Source organism: Oryctolagus cuniculus, unplaced genomic scaffold, assembly GCF_964237555.1.
Source record: "Oryctolagus cuniculus unplaced genomic scaffold, mOryCun1.1 SCAFFOLD_91, whole genome shotgun sequence".
Taxonomy (NCBI): Eukaryota; Metazoa; Chordata; class Mammalia; order Lagomorpha; family Leporidae; genus Oryctolagus; species Oryctolagus cuniculus.
Window position 1 is genome coordinate 291,550 of NW_027208211.1, and position 18,342 is coordinate 309,891.

Sequence of the window (18,342 nt, forward strand, 5' to 3'; positions counted from 1 at the left end):
ATGTGAGTGCAGGAGCCCAAGGGCTTGGGCCATCTTCTGTGATTTCCCAAGCCATAACAAAGAGCTGCATCAAAAGTGGAGCAGCTTGGACTCAAACCAGTCCCCATATGGAATGCTGGCACTGCAGACAGTGGCTTTACCTGCTGCACTACTGTGCCAGCCCCAGAACAAGCATGTATAACACAGCAAGTTAGAATATTGGATTTTGAATATGAATTAACATTAGGATATGCTTTATATTGTAGGAGTTTATGGATAGAGGTTATGGGCAAACACAAGACTTGTGTAGGTAAGTTTTACATAGATACTTAGGCATGAAGATAAATTTTTCATTACCTACACAATCATATTATTGAAAAACAAAAATAGAGATAAAGGATGGAAAAAGAAAGCAGAGGAGTCATATGTGATTTTTTTTCAGGGCCCATATAAATAGTGACACTTTGGTAAGGGATTTTTCATGAGATTGTTTTAAGGAAAGAAATTTTTCTGAAAAGGAAACTCAAATGTAGCACACACTTATTTTCTATGATATTTCTGCTTAAGCAAAGTGCTTATGTATGTATTACTTTCTTGTAAATTCAAAATTATCAGACAGTTCATCGGGGAAAAAAAACAGGAGAAAGTCAAAAAATTGATTTAGAGTTCATTTTTCTTTTACAATGTAGACTGATCGACAAAATATTTTTAAAATAAATGTAACCCTTGATATTGTAGAAATATTGCCATATTGGAAATGTGTGAAATATGGGAAATACTTATATATAGTAAAAACACAAAAAGACACACACACACACACATAAACTGTACACATACTAGGGTCCATTCTTATCTTTAGGAGGAAAGGACTCAAAGACAAATGTCTCCCCAGTTCTTTAACTCAGAACTACTCTCAGTGGTTCACACATATTACTGATGAGTAAACCTGCTTCAAGTTTTCCATGAATAGAAATTGAGAAATTTGTCAGTTGTACTCTATGGAGCATGTAAGTGACCATACCATAAACTCTCAAATGCAATGGTGTGTTGGAGTTGTTTCCTGGGTATTGTTCCTGACCATGTAGGCAGTGGGAGCCACAGGAGAGTTAAAGGTACTTCAGCTGACAGATCTGTTACTTGGAGGCTCCACAAAGGAATCAATGACATCTTTGTGCAACTTGAGGGCTTGGCTGCTCCTCTCCTGATCCACCTCTCTGCTATGGCCTGGGATAGCAGTAGAAGATGGCCCACATCCTTGGGCCCCTGCACCCATGTGGGAGACCTGGAAGAAGCTCCCGGCTCCTGGTTTCTGGCTTCGGATTGGTGCATTTCCAGCTGTTGTGGCCAACTGGGGAGTGAACCATTGGATGGAAGATCTGTCTCTCTCTCTCTCTCTCTCTCTCTCTCTGCCTCTCCTCTCTCTGTAATTGAGACTTTCAAATAAATAAATAAATCTTTAAAAAAAACAATCAAATAACCCAGCATACAGGTCTTAAGAGTACCTAAAGATGTAGAAAGAGAGAATGGAATAGAAGGCCTATTTTGTGAAATAATCACAGAAAACTTCCCCAATTTGGAGAAAGAAAGGGATGCCAAGTACAGGAAGCACATAGAACACATATGAAACATTACCTGAAAAGATCTTCACCATGACACATTGTAGTCAAACTTTCCACAGTAAGGCATAAAAAAAACATTCTGAAATGTGCATGAGAGAAATGCCAAATTGTTTTCAGAGGATCTCCAACTACACTCACAGCTTATTTCTCATCAGAAACCCTACAGGCTAGGAGAGAATGGCAAGATATATTTCAAGTCTTAAGAGAAATAAACTGTCAAGCCAGAATATCATGCCCTGCAATGCTCTTATCTAATAATGAAGGTGAAATCAAGACCTTTAATAACAAACAGAAATTGAAATAATTTGTCATTTCTCATAGAGCCTTACAAAATATGCTAAAGGATTTGCTACACACAGAAATACAAAAAGAAAGCCATCATCATGAATAAATGTGATGGCAGAAAATTCCCCAATAAAAGTATGAAAGAAATCCAAAGTAAATGATAGGACTATTCATGGAAAATGGCAGGGACAACAAGTTACTTATAAACAGTTACTTTGGATGTAAAGGACTCCACTCTCTAGTTAAATGATACAGGCTGGCTAAATGGATTAAAAAAAAAAAAGACCAATCTATTTTCTGCCTACAAGAAAGACGTCTCACTAACAAAGATACATGAAGACCAAAAGGATGGAAAAAGATATCTGATGCTAATGAAAAGCAAAAAATGCAGATTTAACCATCTAATATCAGAGAAAATAACCTTTAACACAAAAATGGTTAAAAGAGACAAAGAAGGGCACTATGTAATGATTAAGGGATCAATTCAACAGAAAGATGTGACTATAATAAATGTATATGCACCTAATGACAGGAAACCTGTCAGGTTATTTAAAAGAACTGCTAATGGATCTAAATGGAGACATAGAGTCCAATACAACAGTAACAGGCGAATTCAACACCCAATTTCATCTGTGGATAGATCAATCAGACAGAAAATCAACAAATAATTGACACTATGGACCAAGTGGACCTATCTGATATCTACAGAACTTTCCACCTCACAGTTGCAGAATACAGATTTTTACCATCAGTGTGGTGAATTTTCTCCAGGATAGACCATACACTAGGCTATAAAACAAGTCTCAGCAAATTCAAAAAAATCAAAGTCATACCCTGCATCTTCTCTGATCACAATGGAATGAACTAGATCATATACAAACACATGGAGATTGAATAACATGCTCCTGAATGAATACTGGGACATAGAAGAAATTGAAAAACTCCAGGAGACAAATGAAGACAAAATACACCATATAAAAACTTATGGGACACAGCAAAAGCAGAGTTAAGAGGGAAGTTCATAGCAATTGGTGCCTACATCAAGAAACTGGGAAGTCACCAAATAAATGAGCTGTGGATGCATCTCAAGGATCTAGAAAAACAACAAATTAAAGCCCAATTTAGTAAGAAGAAATAAATAAGTAAAGAAGAAATAAACAAAATTGAAACAAAAAAAACCACAACAGATTAATGAAGAACTGTTTTTTGAACAAATAAATAAAATTGACCTACCATTGGCCCATATAACCAAATAAAAGAGGGAGAGGACTCAGATAAATAAAATCAGCCATGAAAAAGAAAATGTAGATATGGTCACCCTATAAATAAAAAGAGTGATCAAGAGTTATTGCAGTGAGTTATATACAAACAAATGAGGAAACCAAAAAGAATAGGCCCAAGTCTAGGAGAAGACAGTTTAAAAATGAAGTGGAAAGAGTGCAGTCTCGGGAAAGAGTTAGGGAGAGAACAGCAGAGGAAACTACACAAATTGGAGGAACATAATGGAACTACTTAGAGGGCAAGGACATGTACAACTTAGGAGTCCAGCAGCAGAAAGCCTCTGCACCAGTGTTGGAGAGTGAAGTAAGACAAGACTTCAGCAGCACAAGCCACTGGCAAAAAAGCTATAGGAAAAGCCTAGAACGAATTCAGCTTGGAGCCCTGTGGGGGATAGTGTACCTGTCAAACCAGAGAAAAAAAGACAAAGGGAGGGGCATATTTTCTCTCTCCCTGATCATGCTGCAAAGGCGTGTAACAAGTGACACCAAGAAAGTGCCATTTTGGACATATGTAACACCCATGCCAGCTTGTGTCCACTCCCAGCAACCAGCCAAGCAGACTCCTGAGTGTGGTGGGGAGAACAGACAGGGAGCTGGGTGCTCCTGACCACGGGAGGCTTGTGCATGTGGACTGTGAAAACACTGAGGCTTCGTGGGAGGACTCAGGGTGTGGCTGAAGCAAGAGCAGTCACTTGTGGGAGGCTCCACATGATCAGGGCTCCCTGGTTACCTGGCAAAGGACATTGCTGGGGAATCTGAGCTTACACTGAAGACTGTCCAGATCCTTTGGGTGGTTCTTGTGGCAGAATGGACAAATAATATACTCATTGGGGCTAGCAACCAGGCACTGGCCTCTTTTGAGGTGAGCTCAGCTAAGTCTATACAAACAGACAAGAAGAAACCTCCCCTCTGATTAAAAATGAAAAGGAGATTTACCACACCAAACCTGGATGTGTCACCTCAGACACACCCTTCACCCTGGAGTACAGAACAGAGCTCCCTGGCCATACCCACCAGACACCTCTAGATATTCATTGACAGCAGACACTAGTCACTCAGACACAGCTCAAAGACAAAAGCCACCACACCAAAAAAGAAAAGAAAAGAAAACAACAAGTATCTCCACAAATGCCAAAAATAAATGCACCAATTCAAGAAACAAGAATAAGGAAGGCAACATGACACCCCCAGAAGAATACAACACCTCAAACCTAGATTGTAAAGATGATGAGATTGAAGAAATGCCAGAAATACAATTCAAACAATTAATCATAGGATTACTTAGGAGTAATCAAAAGCAAATTCATGAACTAATGAAATCCATACATGATATCAAAGAACATTTCTGCCACAAAATTGGAATTCTAAAGAGAAATCAAAATGAAATATTAAAAGTGAAGATTTCAATAGAACAGATAATACTTACAGTGGAAATCGTTAACAGAATTGGGGAAACAGAAGAAAGAATATCCAACTTAGAAAACAAAGAACAGTAAATTTTATAGTCAGACCAAACACAAGAAGAAGAAATTAGAAAACTAAAAAATACGATTGGAAATCTACAGGATACAATCAAATGACCCAACATATGGATTCTAAGAGTTCCTGAAGGTGTGGAAAAAGAGAAAGAATTAGAAGGCCTTTTTGGGGCTAGCGCTGTGGCACTGTGGGTTAAATCCCCAGCATGCTGTGCCAGCATCCCATATGGGCACTGGCTTGAGTCCCAGCTGGTCCTCTTCTGATTCAGCTCTCTTCAATAGCCTGGGAAATCAATAGAAGATGGCCCAAGTGCTTGGGCCCCTGCATCCATGTGGAGACCCAGAAGAAGCTCCTGGCTCCTGTTTCCTGGCTCCTGGCTTTGGATCAGCTCAGCTCTGCCCATTGCAGTCATCTGGGGAGTGAACCAGTGGAATGGAAGACTTCTTTTTCTCTGGCTCTTCCTCTCTCTCTGTAACTCTGTCTTTCAAATAAATAAAATAAATCTTTAAAAAAAAAGCAAGTCCCAAAGGGACAAATGCCATATGTTCTCTCTGATTTGTGAGAACTAATAGAGCACCTAACAGGAAATCTGTAGAAGTGAAATTGACACTTTGAGGAGTGATGACTTGAACAGCTCTTGTCTTGACTGTTGAGGAATGAGTTTTTTTCCTTAATAGAGAATGGGACTGGGAAGGAAAAGGGAGGAGAAGGTGGGGTGGGAGTGTGAGTGGTAGGGGGCTATGGTGGGAAGAATCACTATATTCCTAAAGTTGTACTTATGAAATTTGTATTCATGAAATAAAAGGTTCCTTTGGAAAAAAAAACACAAAGATTCCTAGACACAATCTACCAAAATTGAGTCATGAAGACATAGAACACATAAACACACCAATAACCAGGATGGAGATTGAACCAGTAGTAAAGACCCTTCCAACAAAGAAAAGCCAGACATTTAAAGAAGAACTAATTCCAACTCTTCCCAATCTATTTAAAACAATCGAAAGGGAGAGTATTCTTCCAAACACTTTCCATGAAGCTGGCATTACCTTAATTCCTAATTCAGAAAAAAAGAATAATAGACCAATTTCCCTGATGAGCATATATGCTAAAATCCTTAGCAAAATACCAGCCAATTGAATACATCAGAAAGATCATTGACCCAGATCAAGTGGGATTTATCCCCGGTATGCAGGGATGGTTCAACATCTGAAAATCAATAAATATGATACATCATATTAACAAACTGAAGAACAAAACCATATGATTATTTCAATAGATGCAGATAAAGCATTTGATAAAATTCAACATCCTTTTATAATGAAAATGTTAAGCAATTTGGGTACAGAAAGAATATTCCTCAACATAAGGCAAAATTATGACAAACACGCAGCCAGCAACCTATTGAATGGGGAAAAATGGAGGTATTTCAGTTAAGATCCAGAACCAGAAAAGCATGCCTACTCTCACTGTTGCTATTTTTTTTTTTTTTTTTGACAGGCAGAGTGGACAGTGAGAGAGAGAGACAGAGAGAGAAAGGTCTTCCTTTTGCCGTTGGTTCACCCTCCAATGGCCGCCGCTGCAGCCGGCGCACCGCGCTGATCCTGGCAGGAGCCAGGAGCCAGGTGCTTTTCCTGGTCTCCCATGGGGTGCAGGGCCCAAGCACCTGGGCCATCCTCCACTGCACTCCCTGGCCATAGCAGAGAGCTGGCCTGGAAGAGGGGCAACCGGGACAGAATCCGGCGCCCCAACCAGGACTAGAACCCGGTGTGCCGGCGCCGCAAGGTGGAGGATTAGCCTATTGAGCCACGGCGCCGGCTCTCACTGTTGCTATTTAATATTGTCCTGGAAGTTCTAGCCAGTGCCATTAAGCAGGAAAAAGAAAGAAATATGATAAAAATTGGGAAGGAAGAAATCAAACTATCACCATTTGATGATGATGGCATGATTCTATATATAGGGAACCCAAAAGACTCCATGAAGAGACTATTGGAACTCATAAAAAGGGTTTAGTAAAATAGCAGGATCTAAAATCAATAGCCTTTATGTACACAGACAATGCCATAGCTGAGAAAGAACTTCTAAGGTTAATTCCATTCACAAAGTTACAAAAAATATTGAAATAATTTGGAATAACTTTAACCAAGGATGTCAAAATCTCTACAAAGAAAATCACAAAAAAATTAAAAAACAAAATAGAAGAAGACATAAAATGTGGAAAAATCTTCCATGTTCATGGATTGGAAAAATCAACATCATCAAAATGTCTATACTACCAAAAGCAATTATAGATTCAATGCCATCCCAATAAATATAACATTCTTCTCAGATCTAAAAAGATGATGCTAAAATTTATATGGAAACACTGAGATCCTGAATAGCTAAAGCAATCTTAAACAACAAAAATAAAGTTGGAGGCTTCACAATACCAGATCTGAAAGCATACTACCAGGCAGTTATACTCAAAACAGCCTGGTAGTGGCAAAAACAAACAAACAAACAAACAAACAAACAAAAAAATGACATATAGACCACTGGAACAGAAAAGAAACTCCAGAAATCAATCTGTGTATCTACAACCAATTGAAATTTTACAAAAGAGCAAAAATCAATCCCTGGAGCCAGCACAGTCTCTTCAACAGTTTGATGCTGGGAAAACTGGACCTCTGCAGAAGTATGCAATAAAATCCCTACTTTACACCTTACAAAAAACTCCACTCAAAGGCCAGCACTGTGGCTCAATAGGCTAATCCTCCGCCTTGCAGCGCTGGCACACCATGTTCTAGTCCCAGGCAGGGTGCCGGATTCTGTCCCGGTTGCTCCTCTTCCAGGCCAGCTCTCTGCTATGGCCCGGGAGTGCAGTTGAGGATGGCCCAGGTGCTTGGACCCTGCACCTGCATGGGAGACCAGGAAAAGCACCTGGCTCCTGCCTTTGGATCAGCGCGGTGCGCTGGCTGTGGTGGCTATTGGAGGGTGAACCAACAGCAAAAAGGAAGACCTTTCTCTCTGTCTCTCTCTCTCACTGTCCACTCTGCCTGTAAAAAAAAAAAAAGAAAAAGAAATAGCCAAAGGAGCTGATCAAACATTTTTAAAAAAGATTTATTATTTATTTATTTGAAAGAAGAGCTACAGAGAAGCAGAAGCAGAGAGAGAGAGAAAGAGAGAGAGTGAGAAAGAGAGAGAGAGAGAGAGAGAGAGAGAGAGACTGAGACTTCCATCCACTGGTTCATTCCCCAAAATGACCACAATGGCCAGAGCTGAGCTGATCTGAAGCCAGGAGCCAGGAGCTTCTTCTGGGTCTCCAACATGGGTGTAGGGGCCCAAGGACTTGTGCCACCTTCTACTGCTTTCCCAGGCCATAGCAGAGAGCTGGATTGGAAGTGGAGCAGCCAGGACTTAAACCAGCATCCATATGGGATGCTGGCACTGCAGGTAACAGCTTTACTCGTTACACCACAATACCAGCCTCTGAACAGACATTTATTTATTTGAAAGTCAGAGTTACACACACAGAGAAGGAAAGGCAGAGAAAGAGAGGGATCTTCCATCCTCTGGTTTAGTCCCCAATTGGCTGCAACAGCTGGAGCTGTGCCAATCCAAAATGAGGAGCCAGGAGCTTCTTTCAAGGTCTTCTATGCTTTCCCAGGCCATGGCAGGAGCTGGATATGAAGTGGAGCAGTTGGGACTCAAATCAGCACCTATATAGGAAGCCGGTACTGCAGGCAGTGGCTTTATCTGGTATGCCACAGCACCAACCCAAACACATTTTTCAAGAGAGGAAACTGAAATGGCCAACAGACATATGAAGAAGTAGAGCAGCCAGCCGGCGCCGCAGCTCAATAGGCTAATCCTCCACCTTGCGGCGCCGGCACACCAGGTTCCAGTCCCGGTTGGGGCACTGGATTCTGTCCCGGTTGCCCTTCTTCCAGGCCAGCTCACTGCTGTGGCCTGGGAGTGCAGTGGAGGATGGCCCAAGTGCTTGGGCCCTCCACCCCATGGGAGACCAGGAGAAGCACCTGGCTCCTGGCTTCAGATCAGCACGGTGCACCAGCCTCAGTGCACCGGCCACGGCAGCCATTGGAGGGTGAACAAACGGATAAAGGAAGACCTTTCTTTCTGTCTCTCTCTCTCTCACTGTCCACTCTGCCTGTCAAAAAAAAAACAAAAAAAAGTAGAGCAGCCAGGACTCAAACTGGAACCTGTATGAGATGCCAGCACCACAGGTGACAGCTTTACCGGCCACACCACAATGCTGGCCCCAGATTAATACTTATTTTTAGGGGCATTGCAAATGGGATATTTTTAACATTTGAATTTCAACTGTTCATTTTGATATAAAGAAATTTCTTACAATAGTTCATATACTAATTTTGTATGTTTCTCTCTGTCTCCATCTACAATCACCAACAGTTAAGATATTGCGCTTTTTAATATTTATTGATTTATTTATTTGAAAGACAGAGTTAGAGAGAATGAGAGACAGAGAGAGAAATCTTCCATCTGCTGGTTCAGTTCCCAAATGGCTGCAATAACTGGGGGCTGAGTAAAGCTGAAACAAAGAGCCAGGAGCTTCTTCTGGGTCCCCCACATCAGTGCAGTGACCAAAACATTTGGGCCATCCTCCATTGCCTTTCTCGGTGCTTTAGCAGGGTGCTGTATTGGAATTGGGCAGCCAGGACTTGAACTATCACCCATATGAGATGCCAATACTGCAGGCCATGGCTTTAACCCACTGTGCCACAGTGCTGGCCCCAATACTGCACTTTCAAAATGCTAACATTAAAATTTTGAACACCACATTTGAGTGATTCAGTCTGAGATCCAATAAAAGCAGTGGGGAACCACCAAATTGCTCTGAACATTTTGTGCTCAAATGCCTGTTCCTGTAATTGATATTATACAACTTCCTTATAGAGAGCTAGTCTGAAGTTCATGGCCTTAGAGCACATTGGTAACTTAAACTTATTTAAAGATAATGATCAATGCTCTTGCAGAAAATTATCTGAAATGCTGACCAGAAGAGGCCCACAACCACACAGTGGGGGAGTCTGTGCACAGTCATGGTGGTTTTTGATAGAAGTTTAGAACTTTGACAGGACAGGAGCTGGCATGTAGCATAGTGGGATAAGCCACAACCTGTGATGCTGGGATAAGCTACAACCTGTGATGCTGGTTCAAGTCCTGGCTGCTCCACTTCCAATCAGCTCCCTAGAAATGTACCTGGGAAAGCAGTGGCAGATAACCTGGGACCTTGCGATCCATGGGGGAGACCTGGATAAATCTCTTGGTTCCTGGATTGAGTATAACCTAGCCCTGGCCATTGCAGACATTTGGGGAGTGACCTGGAAAGTGAAAGTGCTCTCTCTTTCTCTCTGTCTCCCCCTATCTCTTTTTTAAAAAGATGTATGTATGTATGTATGTATGTAATTATTTGAAAGGCAGAGTTAGAGAGAGAGATGGACAGAGAGAAGTCCCCATCTGCTGGTTCACTGCCTGAATGAACACAGCAGTCAGAGATGAGCCTGTCCAAAGCCAGGAGCCAGGAACTCCCTCTAGGTGCAGGAGTCCAAGCACCTGGGCCATCCTCTGCTGCCTTCTCAGACACACAGTCAGGGAGCTGGATCAGAAGTGGAGCAGTTGGGATTCAAACCAGTGCCCATATGGGATGCTGGCACTGCAGTCAGAAGCTTAACATGCTATGCCACAATAAGTTTTATTGTAGTTGAGTCCCTTCAGGTCTTTATAGATATTGGATATTAACCCTTTATCAATTATATAGAGTACAACTATATTCTTCCGTTCTGTACGTTCACTTTGCTGCTGAATGTTTTCTTTGCAACACAGAAGCTTCTTTGCTTTTGGCTCTTTCTTCTTTCATTCCCTGTGCTTCTGGGGTCTTTTCCAAGACATCTTTGCCTATGTCAATGTCTTGCACAGTTTCCCCAATGGTTTCCTCTAGTAATTTGATAATATCAGGTCATAGATGTAGATCCTTCATCAATTGTGAGTTGATTTTGTATAGGGTGTTAATACAACTCTTATTTCATACTTCTGAATATAGAGGTCCAATTTCTCCAGCACCATTTGTTAAAGAGATAGTCCTTTCTTCAGAGATTGATTTTTAGTTCATTGGTTGATTGTGGATGCATGGATTATCTTCTGTGGTTTATATTTTGTTTCTTTGGTGTACATGTCTATTTTTGTGCCACTTCTAGGCTGTTTTGTTTATAACTGCCCTGGCCCTTCAGTACGTCTTGAAATCTAGTATTGTGATGATTCTGACTTTATTTTCCTTGTTTAAAGTTGCTTTAGCTATTTGGGGTCTCTAGTGTTTCCATACAAATCTGAGAATAATGTCCTTGGTATTTTTACTGGGATTTCATTGAATCTATAAATTTCTTTGGCTAGTTTGAACATTTTTATGATATTAATTCTTCCAAACCACAAACATAGAAGATTTTTCCATTTTCTTGTGTGTTCTTCTGTTTTTTTTTTTTTCTTTAATGTTTTATAATTTCCATTGTGGAGATCTTTCACATCTTTAGTTAAATTTTTTCCAAGATATTTAATTTTTGGGTAAACATGTTTATAGCATCAACTTCCCAAGTGTTTCAAGGATTATTTTTTGATACAATATTAAAATTATAAAAGGCATTGTTAAATACCCATCCCAGATAATAATTCCTGTCAAATCATGTGAAAGTAGATATAATTATAGATGTGAATTTTAATTAGAAATGTAGATATTGATGAATCCCTCAAAATTCACTATGGTATTTTTGTTTAAATTTTAAGTCATTCCTGAATATAAACTCATGAGTATCATAAAATTTGTGGCAGTGAAGAGTGTTCATAACTTACATTCCTACTTTCTCTGAATTCTGAATGATTTAAAGCTAGACATGGAAGGAAATGTGAGCTTTATAGCCCACAGAGTTATTAGTCTTGGTGCTTAGCAAAAAAGACTCCCTTCTGTTGCTCCAGTACCTTGCATCCTTACCTAGTCACTTGCAGTGCACAGATTATGTTCTAAATTTACAGTATAAATGAGGGCAGACAAGAACTCATGTTCATTTGTAGGCATCCTAAAAACATCCTAAGTACAACAAAATGTGGTGTGGTAGCTCAATTACTCCTTCCCATATCTCCAATCATGTAAGACATTAAGAAATCCCATATAGAGGAACAACTGAGGAGGGGTCAGGAGCAATGCTCTAATATTTAGGCATTTTTCTTTGTGGAGTGGGCTGAATCCTTGTCAGTCTAAATTCAAATACTCTTCCCCCAAAAAAACAAGAAGGCTAGAAAAGTGATCATACCCAAATTTCTTCTTTTAACTGTAGAGAATCCCTTGTGTGGGGCCACCATTGTGGCACAGCAGGTAAAGCTGTTGCCTGCAGTGCTGGCATCCCACATGGGTGGGTGGTGGTTTGAGACCTGGCTGCTCCCCTTCCAATCCATCTCTGTGCTATGGCCTGGGAAAGCAGTAGAAAATGGCCCATGTCCTTGGGCCCGTGCACACACATGGGAGACCTGGAAGAAGCTCCTGGCTACTGGCTTCAGATCAGTGCAGCTCCCACTGTTGCAGCCATTTGGGGAATGAACCAGCATATAGAAGACCTCTCTCTGACCGCTTCTGCCTCTGCCTCTCTGTAACTTTGACTTTCAAACAAATAAATATTAAAAAAGAGAATTTCTTGTGCCAACTAGTCACCATATTAAATACTGAGAAGAATGTGAAAATTTTGAATTTGAGCAAGGAATTCCTCTCATATGACATGGGTATGAATCTATTGTAAGAATAATATGTATGAGTACATGTTCATAGAATATTCCTGCAGTGGTTTTAGAGTTCTGTGGACTTCAATTTTGTAAAACGATGCCAAATTATTTTTACTTGTTTTCTCAAGAGATATATCAATTATTTTTCTTTGAAGTGAAGAGACAGCTTTGCACAGTGGCAGCGTTGTAGCCAATGAGGTTTATCTGAGGTGCAATTATTGTTAATTGAAGTCAAGAAACAAATTGTAAATGGTTGGAAGCAATTAATTCTGGTAGGTGGTAGTTTGCAATAACCAGTAAGGATGAATGAAAATACTTATATATAGATAATGTTACAATTTTAAAATGCAAATGAAGTAAAAAATGCATTTCAAAATGAACATTTTATAAATGGTCAAAAATAAACATTATAAATTCTCTCCTTAAAATGTATTTCACTTTATAAACTCTCACTTCTTATTCTCAAGACATTAAACTGTGACATGCTTTTATTGGGAAGCAAAGAAAAATGTTCCATTTCACAATATTTAAAACATACAATTTTAAGTTTTGCTGAACAGTTTGTAATAGTTGTACTTAAATTTTTAGGCATAAATATATTTTCTTCATGATGCACTATGATAGATATATTATTTTAAAGGTAGTGGAATATCTGGGGTAAGTGATCTAACAGATTTGTTTTCATTAGAGCAAGCAACTTGCCCCTGTGTATCTAAACTTAGACTGAGTTTCATATCACAACATAATTTACCTTCTGTGCAGGAAAAGTAAAGGATGTTAGACTTCAAATCACAAAATAAGACAGTCCAATTTACTTCTGGTTCTCAGTGATATATTTAGTGTGGTTTATAACACCATGCATTCATGAAAGCTAGATGTTTATTCAAAAGTTCACATTTGTACCTTTTTTTTCTTTAGCTCTATAGGTCTAAAATTTTCCTAAAGGACAAGTTTTTTTTTTTTTAAATACATGTTCATATGTGTTTTCTGCTGTAATCAATTTCTAAAGTGTATATACTGACAAGAAGAACTGCACAAAGTACGGTCATCGAACAAGGTATATCTCCTGAGAGGGGCTCCAGGCGGCTCAGCCAGTGCTACTGTTTGTGTTTCCCACACCGCAGGAGCCCTCAGGAGGATGCTAGGACTCCAGTATGCAGTGGGCTGGCTGTCAGGACCACGGGGTGGTGTGCACTCCCCACCTGCAGCTTCTTTGAACCCTGGGGCATCAGCTTTCCAATCTCTGTGTGGTGAGAGAGAACTTGAAAGTCAAAGGGATCACACAAACAAGACTAGTGTCTGCTAATACTAGCTGATAGAATCAAAAAGGGAGAGAACGATCCATCATGGGAAGTGGGATACACAGCAGACTCATAGAATGGCAGATGTCCTAAATAGCACTCTGGCCTCAGAATCAGCCCTTAAGGCATGCAGATCCGGCTGAAGAGCCCATGAGAGTATTTTAGGCATGGAAAGCCAAGACACCCTGGAAAAAAAAAAAAAAAAACAAAAGACCTAAATGGAATATCTCTGCGAGTGAGATCCCAGTGGAAAGACTGGGGCCATCAAAGAAGGAGGTACCTTTCTCTGAAGGGAGGAGAGAACTTCCACTTTGACTATGACCCTGTTGGAATAAGATCGAAGTCAGCGAACTCAAAAGGCTTCCATAGCCTTGGCAACTCATGACTAGAGCCTAGGGAGATTACTGACGCCATAAACAAGAGTGTCAAATTGTTAAGTCAACAACAGGAGTCACTGTGTACTTACTTCTCATGTGGGATCTGTCCTTAATGTGTTGTCCAATGTGAAGTAATGCTATAACTAGTACTGAAACAGTATTTTTCACTTTGTGTTTCTGTGTGAGTGCAAACTGATGAAATCTTTACTTAATACATACTAAATCGATCTTCTGTATATAAAGATAATTGAAAATGAATCTTGATGTGAATGGAATGGGAGAGGGAGCGGGAGATGGGAGGGGTGTGAGTGGTAGGGAAAATAAAAGAAATACACAATTACTCTTAGGTGTTTAATTAATGCTATAACTAGTACTCAAATAGTATTTTACACTTTGTGTTTCTGTGTGTGTGCAAACTGGAAATCTTTACTTAATATATGCTAAATTGATCTTCTGTATATAAAGAGAATTGAAAATGAATCTTGATGTGAATGGAAGGGGAGAGGAAGTGGGAGAGGGGAGTGTTGTGGGTGGGAGGGAAGTTATGGGGGGGAAGCTATTGTAATCCATAAGCTGTACTTTGGAAATTTATGTTCATTAAATAAAATAAAAAAAGAAAAAAAGAGAATTAAGATCCTAAAAGCACACCCATATATTTCTGGTCAATTGAGTGTCAACAAGGGTGCCAAGATAATTTGATGGAGGAAAGAAAAATCTTTTCAACAAATATGCTGTGTTATCCACATACAAATAAATGATGTAATCCCTTACCTCATAGCATATACAAAATTAAGTCAAAACAGATTAAAGACCTATAAAAAATGCTAAAAGAAAACAGAAGGGGGCTGGCGCTGTGGTGTAGTGGGTAAAATTGCAGCCTGCAATGCCGGCATCCTATATGGGCGCCAGTTCGAGACTCAGATGTTCCACTTCTGATCCAGCTCTCTGCTACGGCCTGGGATAGCAGTAGAAGATGGCCCAAGTCCTTGGGCCCTTGCACCTATGTGGGAGACCCAGAAGAAGCTCCTGGCTCCTGGCTTCAGATGGGTTCAGTTTCAACTGTTGCAGGCATCTGGGGACTGAGTCAGCAGATGGAAGATATCTCTCTCTCTCTCTCTCTCTCTCTCTCTCTCTTTCTCTCTTTCTCTCTTTCTCTCTATCTCTATCTGCCTCTGCCTCTCTGTAACTCTGCCTTCCAAATAAACAAATCTTAAAAAAAAAAGAAAGAAAACATAGGGATAATATTCTTCACACTGGCTTAGGGTATGATACCAAAAGCACAAGCAATAAAAGGAAGACTTAATGAACAGGACATTATCAAAGTTAAAAACTTTTGTTTTTCAAAGGACACCATCGAGCAAGTGAAAAGATAACGATAGAAACTATTTGAAAATGATATAGCTGAAAAAGAACACATATTCAAAATGTGTAAAACACACATAAAAATTAACAATGAAAAGACTAAAAATCCAGTTTTAAAAATGAGTAAAAGATCTGAACAGAATTTTCTCTAAAAAAGATACAGAAATGCCACAAATATAGGGAGAGATGTTCATTAGTCATTAGTTATTAAGGAGATGGAAACCAAAACTCCAAGATACCACTTCATGTATACAAGGATGTATAATAAAGATACAATAACAGATATTAGAAGGTACGCAGAAACTGAAAATTTCAGATATTGCTGGGGTGATTATAACATAGTGTAGGTATTTTTACCACTTCCTCAAAATGTTAAATATAGTTGTCTTGATCATCCAGATCAATTCTACTCCCAGACATATACCCAAGAGAAATAAAAATATATCCATAAAAATCTTATCCATCTATATTCATAGTATGATTATTCACTCTCACCAGGAAGCAGAAATAACCCAAATAATCATCAAATGATAATGAATAAATGAAATGTGGTAGTACTATTCCACAAAAGAAAATAATGAAACACAGGTACATGCGACAATATGAATGGACATCAGAAATATTGTGGTAAATGAAAGCAGCCAGTTTCAAGAGACAAAGTACAGCATGTTGTCTATAATACATACAAATGTTAGGAGAAGGAAATCTATGGAGATAAAAAGTACACCAGTGTACTTTTTATGTACTCTATAAGTATAAGCAAACTGAATGAGGCGGGGCTGTAACAGAAAATGACCCACCAGTGGATACAAGGTTTATTTGGGGTGATGGAATGAAAATGTTCTAAAATTAGATTTTGGTAGTAGTTGTAGAATTCTACAAATATACTACAATCTACTGAATTATATATATACAGGTAATATCTAATTATGGTATATAAACTAGATCTAATAAAATTTTAAAAACTTAGGACGGGGATGTAAATATCTTCAAATGCTTTGAAGAACAATTTGGAATATCTAATATATTTAAATATATACATAGACCCAAGAATTCCATTTTTACCTACATAAAAAGGTAGGAGTCTTAAATATGAGCACAATGAAACAGGCAAAAGTGTTCATTATATATTCTAATAATTGAAAAAATAGAAATGATAGACATACTGTCATAGTATTTAGAATTCAAAAATATGATACACAACATATACCACTTTCAGATAAATAACCATATAATAATTTCTTAGGAATAAAAAACACTAACTTAAGGGGCTGGGGCTATGGTATAGTAGGTTAAGCCTCTGCCTACTGTGCCATCATACCACATGGGTGCCAGTTTGAGTTTGGCTGATCCATTTTTTTTTCAAAGATTTTTTTTTGACAGCAGACTTAGACAGTGAGAGAGAGAGAGACAGAGAGAAAGGTCTACCTTTTCCGTTGGTTCACCCCCCAAATAGCCACTATGGCCAGCACGCTGCACTGATCCGAAGCCAGGAGCCAAGTGCTTCCTCCTGGTCTCCCATGTGGGAGCAGGGCCCAAGCACTTGGGCCATCCTCCACTGCCTTCCCAGGCCTCAGCAGAGAGCTGGACTGGAAGAGGAGCAACCAGGACAGAATCCGCTGCCCCAACCGGGACTAGAACCTGGGGTGCCGGCGCCACAGGAGGAGGATTAGCCTAGTGAGCCACGGTGCTGGCAATTTTTCAAAGATTTTATTTGTTTATTTGAAAGTCAGAGATACAGAGAGGCAGAGGCAAAGGCAGAGAGAGAGATCTTCCATCTGCTGGTTCACTCCCCACATGGCTGCAAAGGCTGGAGCTGCATGGATCTGAAGCCAGGAGCCAGGAGCCAGTAGCCAGGAGCTTCTTCTGGGTCTCCCATGTGGGTGCAGGGGCACAAGGACTTGGGCCATCTTCTACTGCTTTCCCAGGCCATAGAAGAGAGCCAGATTGGAAGTGGAGCAGCTGGGACTCAAACCAGAGCCCATCTGGGATGCCGGCACTGCAAGTGGCGACTTTACCTGCTATGCCACAGTGCTGGCCCCTGGCTGCTCCACTTCTGATCCAGCTCTCTGCTAATGCCTGGGAAGGCAGTGGAGGATGGTCCAAATGTTTGGGCCCCTGTGCACATGTGAGAGACAGGGATGAAGTTCCTAGCTTCTGGCTTCAGTATGCCTCAGCTCTGGCTGTTGCATTTGGGGAGTGTACCAGTGGAAGGAAGTCTCTGTCTCTGTCTATCCCTCTGTAACTGCCTTTCGAATAAAACAAAAGATCTTTAAAAAATACTAAGTTCATGGTGTAACTGCTAAGAAAGGTGATGGGTCTGGTAATGAATTTTATCTACAGTGTAACATTATTATTATCAAAAATTCTGTAGCAATCAGAACAAAATATTAATTTATTAACTTATATAATAGTCAAATAGGCACTGCTTTGATTAGTCTCCATCTTTCTTTTTAGAGATTAAAATATATTTTAACACACAAAAATGCCATGAACCAATAAATTTAAAGTTTCCCCAAACATCAAAGCTCAACATGATTTTGTTGTTTTTCAATCAATATATCAAGGGCAAATACTCACTTGAGCCAATATTAGAGTACCACTAAAACTTAAAGGATTCACTTAGTCAAAATGCTACTTTTTAAAAAAAAAAGGTGCAATTACTATGCATGAATTCAAGCCCTTCAAAAATCACATGCTCTCTGGCCTTCCCAGTAAAGTGTCATCTGACAAGGTCATTATCAAAGAATGTAGTAATTATTCAGGAATGAGGGAGAACATTCAGTGAGGTATTCTCCCTACTGCTTTCTCTGTTGAAATCACAGAAATGACAACTGTAATTCAATTTTTTTAAAAAGTTACCTATGAGTTTTAAGTTTGG

The 18,342-nt window shown here is 39.7% G+C and overlaps 1 pseudogene; it reads left to right on the forward strand.

Moving 5' to 3' along the window:
- Positions 1-12,585: 12,585 nt before the first annotated feature.
- LOC127489324 (U4 spliceosomal RNA) lies at positions 12,586-12,709 on the forward strand (annotated as a pseudogene).
- Positions 12,710-18,342: the final 5,633 nt, after the last annotated feature.